Source organism: Dermochelys coriacea, chromosome 2, assembly GCF_009764565.3.
Source record: "Dermochelys coriacea isolate rDerCor1 chromosome 2, rDerCor1.pri.v4, whole genome shotgun sequence".
Lineage (NCBI taxonomy): Eukaryota > Metazoa > Chordata > Testudines > Dermochelyidae > Dermochelys > Dermochelys coriacea.
In genome coordinates this window covers 249983414-249996656 of record NC_050069.1, presented here as the reverse complement: position 1 = coordinate 249996656, position 13243 = coordinate 249983414, and the positions used below count along the sequence as shown (strand labels likewise).

General features: G+C 44.1%; 1 long non-coding RNA gene across 1 annotated transcript; it reads right to left on the bottom strand.

The window, feature by feature from the left end:
• Positions 1–4726: 4726 nt before the first annotated feature.
• On the bottom strand, positions 4727–11149 carry LOC122458549. Its single transcript, XR_006278594.1, has 3 exons — positions 10959–11149; positions 10384–10390; positions 4727–4737 (listed from the first exon to the last, which is right to left on the bottom strand). It is a non-coding gene; the product is annotated as an uncharacterized LOC122458549 (long non-coding RNA).
• Between the last annotated feature and the right edge of the window lie 2094 nt (positions 11150–13243).

Genomic DNA, 13243 nt, shown 5'->3' with positions numbered 1-13243 from the left:
TGAATGTGCACTGGAAAAAGCTTTTCCCTTTTGGACTTGTAGAGTTCTTCTGCCTAAAAATTCCCTTATCCAGCTGTACATTTTTCCTATAACGCTCATGGAGGCCACTTTATGAAGTAGTCCTTTTCTCCATAACACACTGCAGGCTTTTTCCATGTCCAGGAAGGTTACAATAATGAATTCTTTGGTTCTCCTGCTTTTTTGTGCTTTTGTCCTTGGACTGCGAGATAGGCTGGAGTCTGAGCTCTGGGACACTCCTGAGTTCAGAAGTCTACACAGCAATGAAACAGCCCGGCAGCCTGAGCCCCACAAGCCCAAGTCAGCTGTCACAGGCCAGCCGCAGGTGTCTGCTGTGCAGACGTACCCAATGTTCATGGGCGGCATGTGAATCTCTGGCTCCGGGAGGCTAGCCCCCAGCCTCGCCCCTTCTGCCTTCGCCCTGCCCCTGCCAGAACTCAGAGCCTCTTCACCGTGGCTGCCAGCCTCCCCGCCCAAGCCCTGGGCAGTCTGAGTGCTCCAGCTCCAGAGTGCCAGGTGGCCCCCAGTGTCTGGCAATGCAGCCCCAGCGCCCCTTGCTCTGGAGCGCTGGACAGGCGGGCTGCCTGGCCCCCAGCCCCGGATTGCTGGGTGGTCCCCCCTAGCTCCAGCCCCGCCATGGAGGAAAAGCACAGGAGGGAAGCAGGAGGGTCCCAGGGGCGGTGCTTAGGCAGAGCTTTATTTCCTCTGCTGACATTTCAGTTGGCAAACCATACACTACCCCTCTTGTTTCTGTGAGGAACTTGGGTAGCTGACAGCTTATTTTTATTTTATCTACCATTTTTGTCTTAAGGAGCTTCCCTACTGGTTCTTTGTTTTTACATTCCAATAACAAGTCTCTGCCAGTCCTTAGCTCTTACTATATCTCCAGCTCTATTTTAACATACTCTGCAATCCTCAAGGGGTTGATATCTCCTATCTTTATATCCTTGCCTTGGGATTTTACTAGTTTGTAACTTTCCCCATTTCCCTTTCCTGCCTTCCTTTTCATTGGCTCTTCTTCTGGTTCCAGAGAATCTGCCCTTTTCTCTTTTCTTGTTTCCATCCAGTCTTCCTCAATGCTTTCCCTACCCTCATTGTCTAACCTGGCTTCTGTTTCATTTGTTATCTCTTCCACCTCATTCTGTGACCACACTCAACCACAGCTCCTGCCCAGCCCAGCCCAGCCTCCCCTCAGCAGCCCAGCCAGCCAGCCCATCTCCCCTTCTGAGCTGTCTGGCACCTTTTGAAACTTCTCCTCCAGCTGGAGCTGGCTCTGCAGGTGTGGCAGGGTGGAGTCACGTGAGAACTGCTCCTTACCCCCTTCTGCCCCAGTGTGGTTGCCGGATGGTACTATAGCAAAGAATCAGGATAAAGTCTCAATGATGGGTGTACATTTGGCCCTTTAAATGTAATAGTAAAAATGAGAAAAATGAGGACTGTAGAATGATCACTTCTGAACATAAAGTCTGGTCCTGTCTTTGGTTTGGTAGGCAATAATTTACCCTGGCCCTATTAGTGTGACAGTCTGTATAATGCAGTATGACATTTATTGCTACTCTAAAATGCACGATGAACTAGGACACATTAAGATAATATAAAAAGAAGGAAAAAGTAGCACTTCTTCACCAGCTGCCAGACGGTGTTGTCTGTGGGGGTGGCGGAAGCCTGCAGCTCAGGTGGAAGTTGTGGGGGGTGAAACCCCGAATCCCAGCTGGAGCTACAGGGGGTGGCACCCCTGAGCCCAGATCCCTGAGGCCAGGCAGCAGCCGTGGAGGGGAGAGGCAGCAGCCCTGATCTCGGGCAAAAGCCACGGCATGGGGGGCAGCCCTGAGCCTGGGAGAAGCTGCGGTGCCTGGAGCTGCAGGGAGTGGCAGCCCTCAGCCCAGGTCCCTGAGCCCTGGCAGGAGTGCAGGGGCAGGCATCCCTGAGTCAGGCAGGAGCTGTAGGGACTGGAGCTGCGGTGGGTGGCAGCACCCAGTCCAGGTCTTGGAGCCTGGGCAGGAACCCCAAACCCCAGCTGGAGCCCAGGTGGCCTCCAACCCCAGCAGAAGCCGCTGCGGGTGGGCGGGGATGAATTTGAAGAAGGCTTCTATGAGCATAAGTAAAAACTACTCACCTAATAAGAATCTGCAATCCATCCTCCTGTGGGTAGTCCTTCCTCATACCTTTGGACCCTTTGAATTTGAAGAAGGCTTCTATGAGCATAAGTAAAAACTACTCACCTGAATAAGAATCTGCAATTTTGGGCTCTGAGATAGTAAGGCAATGGGAACTGCTATCTGTGTGATGAAGCCTGGCTTTCCTCTTACATTTCTATCCTCTTTTTCATGTAGTCAGGCCCTGTTTCCAAGGAAGTGATAAACAGCGTCAGTTTTTATTTAGCACAAGAGCCTCAGATGAAAAGAAACAACATGCTTTCTTCACACACTTTCCACTCCCTAAAGACCAGGTAGGCCATTTCCTTAACACTTTTCAGTCTCTTCTACATTCTTTCAAGTTATTGTTTGTATAATTCTTTAAACATGCGTGCTTAGTATTATTATTATTATTGGACTGGACAAATACAAAAATGACTAAAGAGAGTATGAAATGTCTATACTGATGGGGAAATGAAACTGGGTGGATAGCATCAGTATTAAAGACTCAGCCTTTTAAATTACAAGGGGCTACATCTGGCCTCTTTCCTCGCAAAAGTCCTCCTGTTGTATTCAGTTAGGATGATACACAATCCCCAATTAGTTGTAAAATAGGGGGTTCTACTGTTCACATTTTATTGAAGAAAACAAATAATTCAGAAAATGTGTTACATGATGCATATTCACATTACATGATGGAAAATATCTATAAAACGTAAATTGGGGCAACATTTTCAAAGGTTAAGTTAGGTTCCTCTCTCTCCTGGGACTGCACTTAGAAATTAACTTTCACATTGATGAGATTTTGCTACCTTTATTTAAATGCACAAATAATTCAACAAACACAAACCTTATTAAGACTTCCAGTCATTATGAAGCAAATCCTGGGCCTTCCTCAATGGGTGCAGATGGCCCTGATGATGGAAATGGTGTGGTTCCATTTCACCTAGGGAGGGGGAGGGACTGGGGTTTGTGGTTCATTCCCCAGCATATGCCCAATAAAATTCAGTGTAAGGCAATAATGACCGATACGTTGTTGGTCTAGTTTTTCTTCAGAGTTTTTAATGATTTTCTGTTATACTTCACTAGTAATTGTGTTCTTATTTGAAGGAATCTTATTGCATCAACATTATTTTTATAGATGGAAGAGTGATCTTCCCCCTGATTCTGCACTGGGATCTGGTAACTCAGATAGTCATTCCTATGCAGAGTCCCAGTGCCGGATGGCTTGATAAATGGCTTGATTTTCAGCAATGCTGAGCACCCACAGCATCCAATGGAAGAAGTAGGATTTGCCTCCTGATGACTAAAAGCTGTGATAATGTTGCATTCATCAGATTTCTTATATCACAGGGATTTGTGCCATTTAAGACAAAAGGTGTAAAAATATAGTAATTTGAAAAGCTGATCTTCATCTAGGCAGCCCCAGCAATCCTGAAATGGGTAATTATTGTTTAAAATGAGGACACTGACAAGTGGGTGGAAGGAAGGTATGTTTGCATGCAGTGACTCCCCGATGCAGCACTATCCACTTATTTTAGTCCCATTCACTCATAATGGCTATTTACAGAGCTGCGCTGTCACTCATCTGTACTACAAAGAAATATTTGCTTATTAAGCAGTATTGATTACTCTCCCCGGCAGCCAATTATGCCTCCAACCTCAAATACTAAGCAGTGAGTAAGTATTCATCTGAATAGCGAGTGGGGGTGAAAGTTTGGTCAAAATCCCATTAAAGCAAAAAGGCTAGTTCGGAAGATCTAGATGCACAGCAAGGAACTGGCACATAAAATATCGCCTGCCATTCCCTGTTTACCTATTAAAAGTTTAAACCAGAGCACTAATCTGATTTATTTCATACACAAAACAGTGAACAATTACAAATGTAAATCTTAGAAAGAAGACAGAGAGGGATGGGACAATTCAGAGGGCTAGGTTGTGATCTGTCCCAGTGCAGGTGTGTGGAAGGACTGCATATTTGAAACATCTATTCAAAGTGGCCAAATGTGGCTCTCAAGCCAGTGTGAAGCCACCAAATCTCTGCTGACTTCAGTAGAATTATTATCAGTATTCTCAGTAGAGTTACCACTGTCATAATAATTCAGTTAATTCCTCTGGTGATTCTGTAGATTTTAGAGCACATTTTGATCTGTGAGCTTTAGCTTCTAAAACTGATCTGAAGTAGCAGCTCAGTACATGCTAGAGCTTCATGGAAATTTTGCAGTGGACCATTTTTCATTAGAAAGTACCAATTTTTCAAAAATGATATGTTTCCTAGAAAAATGTCCATCTTGGACAAAATTTCGTTTGAAAGAAAAACTTATAGAGACCATTTTGATAAGGTCTGTTTAGACCTTTTTAGAACAGAACTTTCTGTATTGAAATGACTTTTCATTTCAGTTGTTTAATATTATACAATAAAATTAAAAAGTCAGAATCAGAACAGAATGTTTTGATTTTGCTGAAATGAAACAGTTTGATCAACCCAAAATTAAATTTTTCTGGAATTTTGGTTTGTGGGAAATTTCAGTGTTTGGGGGCCATCATTCCATTCTGGAATACAAAAAAATTTGAAATGAAAAATCTGATTCCTGCACAGCTGTATTTCAGTCTCCTTAGCAGTGTAAAATCACTTCTGCAAAGATACAAAAGCGGGAACACAGAGCTCAAGGGCTGTTTGAGCATAGCACTGGCAGAAGCCCCAGAAAGGATGCAGAGGGGCAACGGTCTTCATTCACATCTGTATGGGCCAGCTACGCACAGAGGAGAATGCATACTGCACTTTGTAGAACAGGAACTGTTCTTGTCCTTGCTCTACAAAACCTTCAGAAAAATTGTGCTTGAAAAGCTTCATGCTCAAGGGCTTTGGGAATGAGCACTGGGGACTTGTCCTTCTGAATCCTTCAGTTCTATGGGACTGTCCCTCGTCTTCCATTTTCATCTGGAGCTGTCAAACAAACTATAAAGCCAAGAACAAAAGGTCCCCTTATCCAATATGCTCTCAGTAAATATTATGTGCTAATCTTAAAACTTTACATGTCGGATAAACAATAGCCGGATTTATTGCCTGCAACTTCATGTTGTTCTTTTAGGAATGTAATACTTTGAAGTGTTTTCCCAGAGACAACGGCAAAAGACATGCATGATCCTTTGTAAACACTGATGCTGATCCAACTTGTTGCACGCTTGATAAAAACCATTTTCAGTCTTCTTTTCCCAGCTGCATTGTTTACACTAGCCTCTCAAACATTTGTAAATAGCTCTTTGCACATTGCTTGCATGCACTAGTGAGTAGTGTATGGGACCAGCCATCCCTGAACCCTTCCTGAGTCAGGGAATCTCAAACCCAATGTCCTTTGGGAAAGGAAGAGAATAGCACTCATTTTGGCCATTCTATCCAACTTCTTCTTTTTGCTGGGTTTCAGAAACTCATTGGTTTTCTGATAGTTAACACAAAAAACCCTACAATGAAACTGCAGAGGGGAAAATTAGCCCAAGATGTATTGACAAATTTCAAACTCCATTTGGGACCCATTGCAGCAGCTTGTGAAGCAAAAGTAGATGGGAGTGAGATTAGTGCTTGAGAAATGATAATAGAAAAAGAATAGTGCCATGGTAATCAGTACCGAGGGAACCCAAACACCTCCTCATTCCCCTCCCATCGCTATCCAAGAAATGGCTCCTGAAGCATCAGGGAAGTGAATTATTTGGTGGGAACAAAGGAACATTACACAGCAATTGCTATATTGGATAAGACCAGTAATCCATCTAGTGCAGTGGTTCTTAACCTGGGGTGCACGCACCACCTGGGGGTGCAAGATGCCCTTTCTGGAGGTGTGAGGCATGCCAGATTTTTTTAGAAGGTAAATCATCGAAAACACAAATTAAGCACAGGCACATAAATACAACTACTTTGTTTCATCAAACCTATGTATTTATTAACATTATACATTTTGTAACGATTACTGTAATATAGAAACAAAAAATATATCTAGGTTTAAAGAACTGACTACTTCCAATGATTTTTGAAAAGGGGTGCAAGAACATATTTTGAGAATCAAAGGGGTGGAGGTTGCAGTAAAGGTTAAGAACCACTGATCTAGTGCAATAACCTGACACCAATAGAAACCAATACCATGTGCTTCAGAGAACGGCACCAGGTAATGGTCCCCATAATGGAATAACCTGTTGTCACAGCTCTGGTCAAGGTGTAGACCTCATATCTGACACCCCTCGTGGCAGTTCCCCCCCCCCCAAATTCAGCTGTCTTGGCTTGAAACCAGTGCCATTTCCCCAAAGTCTCCCAAACAGGTCTTGCATGTTCCCCAGAAGCCCACTGAAGGTGTGGCCTTCTGGTTTACAGTTTACTTCTTTAGGAGTACGAGTCAGTGAAAGCCAGCACACACACAGAGACTTTGCACAGGATTCTAAAATACCATTACTGCTCACTTAGGTAGTACAAGAAATACACAGATCTATAAAAAGTAATAAACACACCTATACACATTTCCCTGACATAGCTTCCTCACCACCCTGGACAGTGCTTTGTGCACGGACCAGAGTCGTCAAAGAGTCCATGATCCTTCCTCTTCCCCTGCCCCGCTGAACATGGCTTCTCATCCAGAGTATGGAATCTCTAGTCTCTTCTCCCTTTCTCTCTCTTTTCCCATGACTGCGGAGAGGGCCTCTCTTTTATAATCTCCAGTCCCCTTTGTAAAATGGCTCCCTGGTCAGTCTCAACAGGAGACAGATCCTTACCCAAAGTGACTTTGTTGTTAGGCAACCTCTTCCCTGACAAACCAGTTCTCCTGGGTAGGAACCAGCCTTTTGTCTGTAGTGCTTCTATTTGAATAAAGTACAACCCAGATTTATTGACCCTCTATTATTAGCTCTGTACTACTATCCCTTGGGAATTCCAGCCCAATATGGAATAAAAATTCAACAGAAAAGGCAAATAAGCTGCACATTCACCACTGAGTTTGCAGCTTGATAAAGACACCTGCAGAGAGTTCATAATGCTAGCTAATCCTGCTGCTCAACTCCTGGACTCCATCATATCCTGTGGCAAGTTCAATAGGCTAATAATGCCAACTTCCAAAGGAAGTGGAAGTACGAGAACACAGGAAAAAAGGCAAAAGTTAAAGAGCTACCTAAAAGTGAATCAAAGCATAGAATGGTCAAGTTATTAACTGTTTAAAAAAATGAACAATAAAAGCAAAAGAGTTCAATATTTTTAAATGGCTTGTGCTGCATTGATATTTGCTTCTTCCCCACCACGTTGTCATTCTTTAGATCGTGCCATCTTTCTGCATTATAAACTCTTGTCTAAACAGAGCCAAACATGCTCTTGAGTATTCTACAATTAATCATAATTACGGCACCAGGGAGTTATTGGCCTATTTATTGAGCTAGATTCTCCACTATCAATACCTCCCCGATTTTGTGAAACCCTTTAGTCATGCTGGGAGTAGGCTGATCCTTCCAATGTATGGCAGCTGTCATGATTCTTGTCACTAACAAGAAGAAGTCCAGCAGTTCTGATGGTGATGACATTGCAGTAGGGTTGTTTAGAATTTACTGTCTACTTCTGAGGGCCCCACTCAAAAATGTAGAGGAGATTAACTTATTCCTTCTAGCCCTTTAATTATCCATCTTTGTGTGGGAGAAAAAGAAATCCCAAACAGTAGCAAGCACCGATATAGCGTGCGACTTTATTCATTTCACGCTAAAGTTATGTTTCTTACAAAACTATAAACAAATCCCAGCACTTCTATATAAATCAGCTGGAGTGAAGACAGTTATATTACTAAACAAGTGACAATGAGCCTCCAGTATATGCCTCTTATGTCATAAAAAGAAGAATGGTATTGCCATAAGAGGGAAAAACAGCGGTCCACTTTACATGAGATATAAAAGCCTCTAGCCTGCTGCAGAACTCCAGCCCCACTACTGAGCTGTGTAGTTCCCTGACCTCAGAGACTGAGGGCATATAGGAGCTGCTAGGACTGCCATCTGCAGTTTACCCAGAGGAGACTGAGAACTCACAGATGACGGAGGTGGTGTGGTAGGAAGTAGCCCAGGGAAACCAGACATTAGTCTCATTACATATCACAATACGAGGCAGCATGTTGTGATAGGATCCCCACTGACCCAGTGGCTGGATTCCCTGCCACTATTAGAGCCTTCGACTGGGACCCAGTGGAGTAGGGTGGGTCCATGTACCCATACCCCTGCTATCACCCCTGGCATGGTGTCATTCCTGGCATGGTGGCCTACTCACCCTAGGCCTGAAAGCGTGTGCCTTGTGTGCTGTCTGTCTGCCCTAGTCAGAATGCTGGGCTAAAGATTGTTCATTGCTCTGCCCTGCCCACACTGTGTTTGCTGTCTGCCCTAGGGAGGAGGCTGGGCTAAATACTGCTCATTGCTGTGCCATGCCCAGAGGGTCGGAAATCTGACTGTGTTTACTGTCTGTAATAGCCAGGAGGCTAGGCCAAAGACTGCTTGCTCCTGGCCCTGCACAGAGGTCCTGTGCACCAGGAACCTTGGGACCCCACTGCTTCAATGGCCTTCGAGGGCAACCCCCTTGATGCTGAGGATGAGCTGCATAGACTGCGACCTGGATGATCCGTCAGCCCTGGAGCCGGACCAGGACTGCCAGGATGGAGAGGTCCCAACCCCAGTGCCGACTGATGAGGGAGCCACCAGTGTAGGAGCTGACTTCAGTCAGGACCAGATGGAAGATCCCTTGGTCCCATAAATGCAATTTGCCTGTGTCAACAGGAAAGTGACAGAGCCCCAGTGAGCGACCAAGTGGTCTTGTTTTAAACTGACCAGTGACCGCTTCTATTGCATAGACTGAGACCCCCAGACTCAAGAGCCCCGGACCCAGTTGGTTCTGCCCCGATGCCACCGAAGTGCCATTCTGAAGCTGGCCTGTGATGTTCCTGCAGCTGGACATCTTGGACATGAAAAGACCCTGGCTTAGGTCTTGGCCAGCTTTTTCTGGCTGGGGCTGCATCAGGATGTGAAAGACTATTGTAATTCGTGTGCCAAATGTTAGCTCGTGGCCCTATAAGGAATGCAGAAGGCTCCCTTTATCCCCTTGCCAGTAATTGGGATCCCCTTCAGTAGGGTTGCTGTGGACCTGGTGGGGCCCCTTATGAAGAGCATTGCCGGATTCAAGTACATCCTGCTCATCTTGGATTATGCCATCTGGTTCCCACCCCTGTTGTTAGCCATTCAGGAGGTACTACAGTCTACAACTAAATTTTCCCTCTTTCAGTTGCTCTACGGTCACCAGCCCCAGGGACTACTAGCCCTGATGTGAAAAACCTGGAAATATACACCATCCCTGGCCCAGGGTCTCTTGCAATATGTTCTACAATTGCAGAAGTGCTTGACTAGTGCTGGAAACCTAGTGAAAGAGAACTTTCAGGCTGCTTAAGGGCTCAAAAGTGGACCTATAAAAAAGGAGCTCAGGCTTGAGCCTTTGAACCTGGCAAGGGGGGGGTCCTCCTACTTCCCTCGGACAAGTTAAAGCTCTTGGCCTGTTGGCAAGGGCTGTATGAAGTGATCTGCCAAGTAGGCCCCGTTACTTATGAAATCTGGCAACCAGACTGATGGAAGAAACAGTTGCTCTACCATGTCAACCTCCTGAAACTGTGGCGAGAGCGTGAGGGGCTGTTGATTGCCCCATATCTCCCTGAAACAGACCTGGGTCCCCAAGTGCCTGTGGCAACAGACCCCAAAGAGCTGCAGCCCTAGGACATACCCACACAGAAACAGGCCCAGAACCGAAGGCTTTCCCCAAGACCTTCACCACCCTGTCAGGTCAGACCACGCTCATCCACCACACCATTCTGACAAGCCTGGGGAAAGTTGTTTGAGAGAAGCAGCTCAGGGAAACTAGTATCAGAGGGGTAGCCATGTTAGTCTGTATCCACCAAAACAACAAGGAGTCCAATGGCACCTTAAAGACTAACAGATTTAGTTGGGCATAAGCTTTCGTGGGTAAAAAAACCCACTTCTTCAGATGCATGGAGTGAAAATTACAGATGCAGGCATAAATATACTGGCACTTGAAGAGAAGGGAGTTACCTTACAAGTGGAGAACCAGTGTTGACAGGGCCAATTCAATCAGGGTGGATGTGGTCCACTCCCAATAATTGATGAGGAGGTGTCAATACCATTTGGTAATCTAACTCCTCATCAATTATTGGGAGTGGACCACATCTCCGCTGACCCAGTGGTGGGATTCCCAGTGACTGCAAGGCCCCTGGGTGTGACCCGGTTGAGTAGGGTGGACCCAGGTCCCTCCACCCCCTCTTACCACCATCCCCACCCCTGGGCTAAAGACAGCTTATTGCTCAGAGGGTTAGAGCCCTGTCTGCCACAGCCGGGAGGTGAGGCCAAAGACTGCTTGATTCCTGGCCCTGCCCAGAGAGCCAGGGCCTATAGACTACTAACTAATGGTGGTTTTGCTGCCTGATGCAGGAAGACAGAGTGGCCTCCCTCCAAGCCTGACAGGAAGGGACTACTACTGACCGCTACACTAATGAATAGCTTTTCAAGCATAACAAAAATGAATTTTATTAATCTTTTGTTCTGTGGCTTATTCTTTGACCAATGTCGCTATGATGCTGCACTCCACAATGTTTTATGGAAATATGCTTATGAGTGTAAATACAATGTAACTGGAATATGCTTTATGCAAAATGTCTCTTGTAACATATCATTACAAAGCTTATAATCTACTGAGTGTGTTCTTCTAATTTCTTCTTCTATTGTAATTGGTCATATAGATACAACTTCTATTGTAATTATGCAAAGTGTGGGCCATTGATGGTGGTTTATAATCTTGATGGCTCCCTTTTATTAGGACAATTGGTTGTAAATGCTCTGTTTACTTGCAAATCTTCCTGGGTGTGTGCCGGCCAGCCCTGGAAGAATGAAGGCTGGGGTCTCACAGGACATGTGACCATGTCACCTGATACTGGAATCCATCTTAAACCTGATGCTTTTCCATTTAGAAGGAGGGGTGGGAACCAGAGAGACAAAAGATTCCTATCTTGTGCCAAAGCTATAAAAGGGGGTAGAAGAGAACAAAGGGGGATGTGAGTCATGAGAAAGCCCCTGCTTTTCACCTAAGATGCCTGCTTGAACTAACAAGGACAAGGACTGTACCAGGACTGTGCCAGGGGAAATGATTGGGCCAAGACTAGGAAGGAGTCTAGTCTGTGAAAGAAGTTTATTGGAACATCTCTGAGGGTGAGATTTACCTGTAATCAGTTTCTAAATGTATTAGGCTCAGACTTGCATGTTCTGTTTTATTTTGCTTGGTAACTTACTTTGTTCTGTCTGTTATTACTTGAAACCACTTAAATCCTACTTTTTTCCTTAATAAAATCACTTTTGTTTATTAATTCACCCAGAGTAAGTGATTAATATCTGGGGGAGCAAACAGCTGTGCATGTCTCTCTATTGGTGTTATAGAGGGTGGACAATTTATGAGTTTACCCTGTTTAAGCTTTATACAGAGTGAAATGGATTTATTTGAGGTTTAGATTCCATTGGGAACTGGTTGTCTGGATGCTGAAGACAAGTAACCTGCTGAGTAATTTTTGTTTAAAGTCTGCAGCTTTGGGGGCGTGGACCAGATCTGGGTCTGTGTTGCAGCAGGCTAGCGTGTCTGGCTCAACAAGGCAGAGTTCTGGAGTCCCAACCTGGCAGGAAAATGGGCTCAGAGGTAATTCCAGCACGTCAGGTGACAGTCCCAAGGGAGTCTCTGTGACTGAACCTGTCACAGTCTTTTCAATATTAATGTTTCCAGCAGAGTTTATTGATCTAGAGGAACACCAGCAAAACGCATTCATTGCTGTTCCTCAACTATCTCAACCACCTGGATCTGTTTCCTATTTAAATCATGTGATGTTGGAAGAGGAAAGAGATATGACTTCCTTTATGCAAATTTGAGGTACTGTGTCACTAATTTGTAATGTAATTTACAGCCAGGTACTTATCATTAGAAATGCATGTAACAAAAATAAATGTATAAGGTGAAATAAATGCTCCACACTTTAGTAATGAATACAATATAAATGCCTTCCTGGATTGATGGATAGTTTGATGTGCATCTTTTGGGGATGATAGTCTAATCTGAGACTCTGGCATTAGTTTCTTTAAATAGTTTTTCTTCAGTTGTGTTGTCAATGTGTCTGCTTTCCTGGTCTGTTATGCATTTATTCTTCTTTGCAGCACTTGATGTACTCTACTGTGCTATTTTAATTCCTTTAATTTCCCCCCTCCCCCATTAGAAATATTTGATTCAGTGAAGTTTATGAAAAGAGATAACATTCTCTCAGTAAAAATGATAAATATTTGGGGTCAATCCTACATTATTTGCTCACACAGACATTTAATGGAAGTCCATCAGAGTTTTGGGTTGCAAGGAATGCAAGACAGAGCTTTTAATTAATATTGGAAAAATGACGAAATTGAATAACTCAGGGGGCTGGTCATGGGTTACAGACAATCTGGGGCTTGATTCTGATTTCACATCAATTTTACAATGCTATAACTTCATTGGAGTTATGCCTGGCTTATATAGTATAAGCAAGATCTGAATCAGGCCTTAATGTCTCAAAGATTATCATTTCAAAGAAGAAAATTCTACATGAACTGAAATCAAGGCTACAGGTCTGAAAAGCCCCAAACTTTGAATAGATTAAAATCCAGATTTAGGTGGGGTATCAAACTCTGGCCCATGTGTCTGAAATGGTCAAAACTAAACCATGGATCAAAACAACCCATAACTTTGGAAAAGTTTATGTTGTAGCTTGGTTCCATCTCTAAGGAAAAAGTATTTTACTTTGAAAAGCAGATTTTTTCAGAGCAACTATATTCCCTATCTACTCCTTTTAGCAGGGCAGAGTACATGAAGTCTTGGATATGGTAGATGCTCCATCATTTAGGATTTATCTACATGGGGACACCTAGGAAAATTAATTTGGATTAACTGAAGGTGTTAATTTGAAGTTTTGATTAGTTAAAAAGCATTAAGCCCCTGTGTGAACACCTCATTCATAATAGTA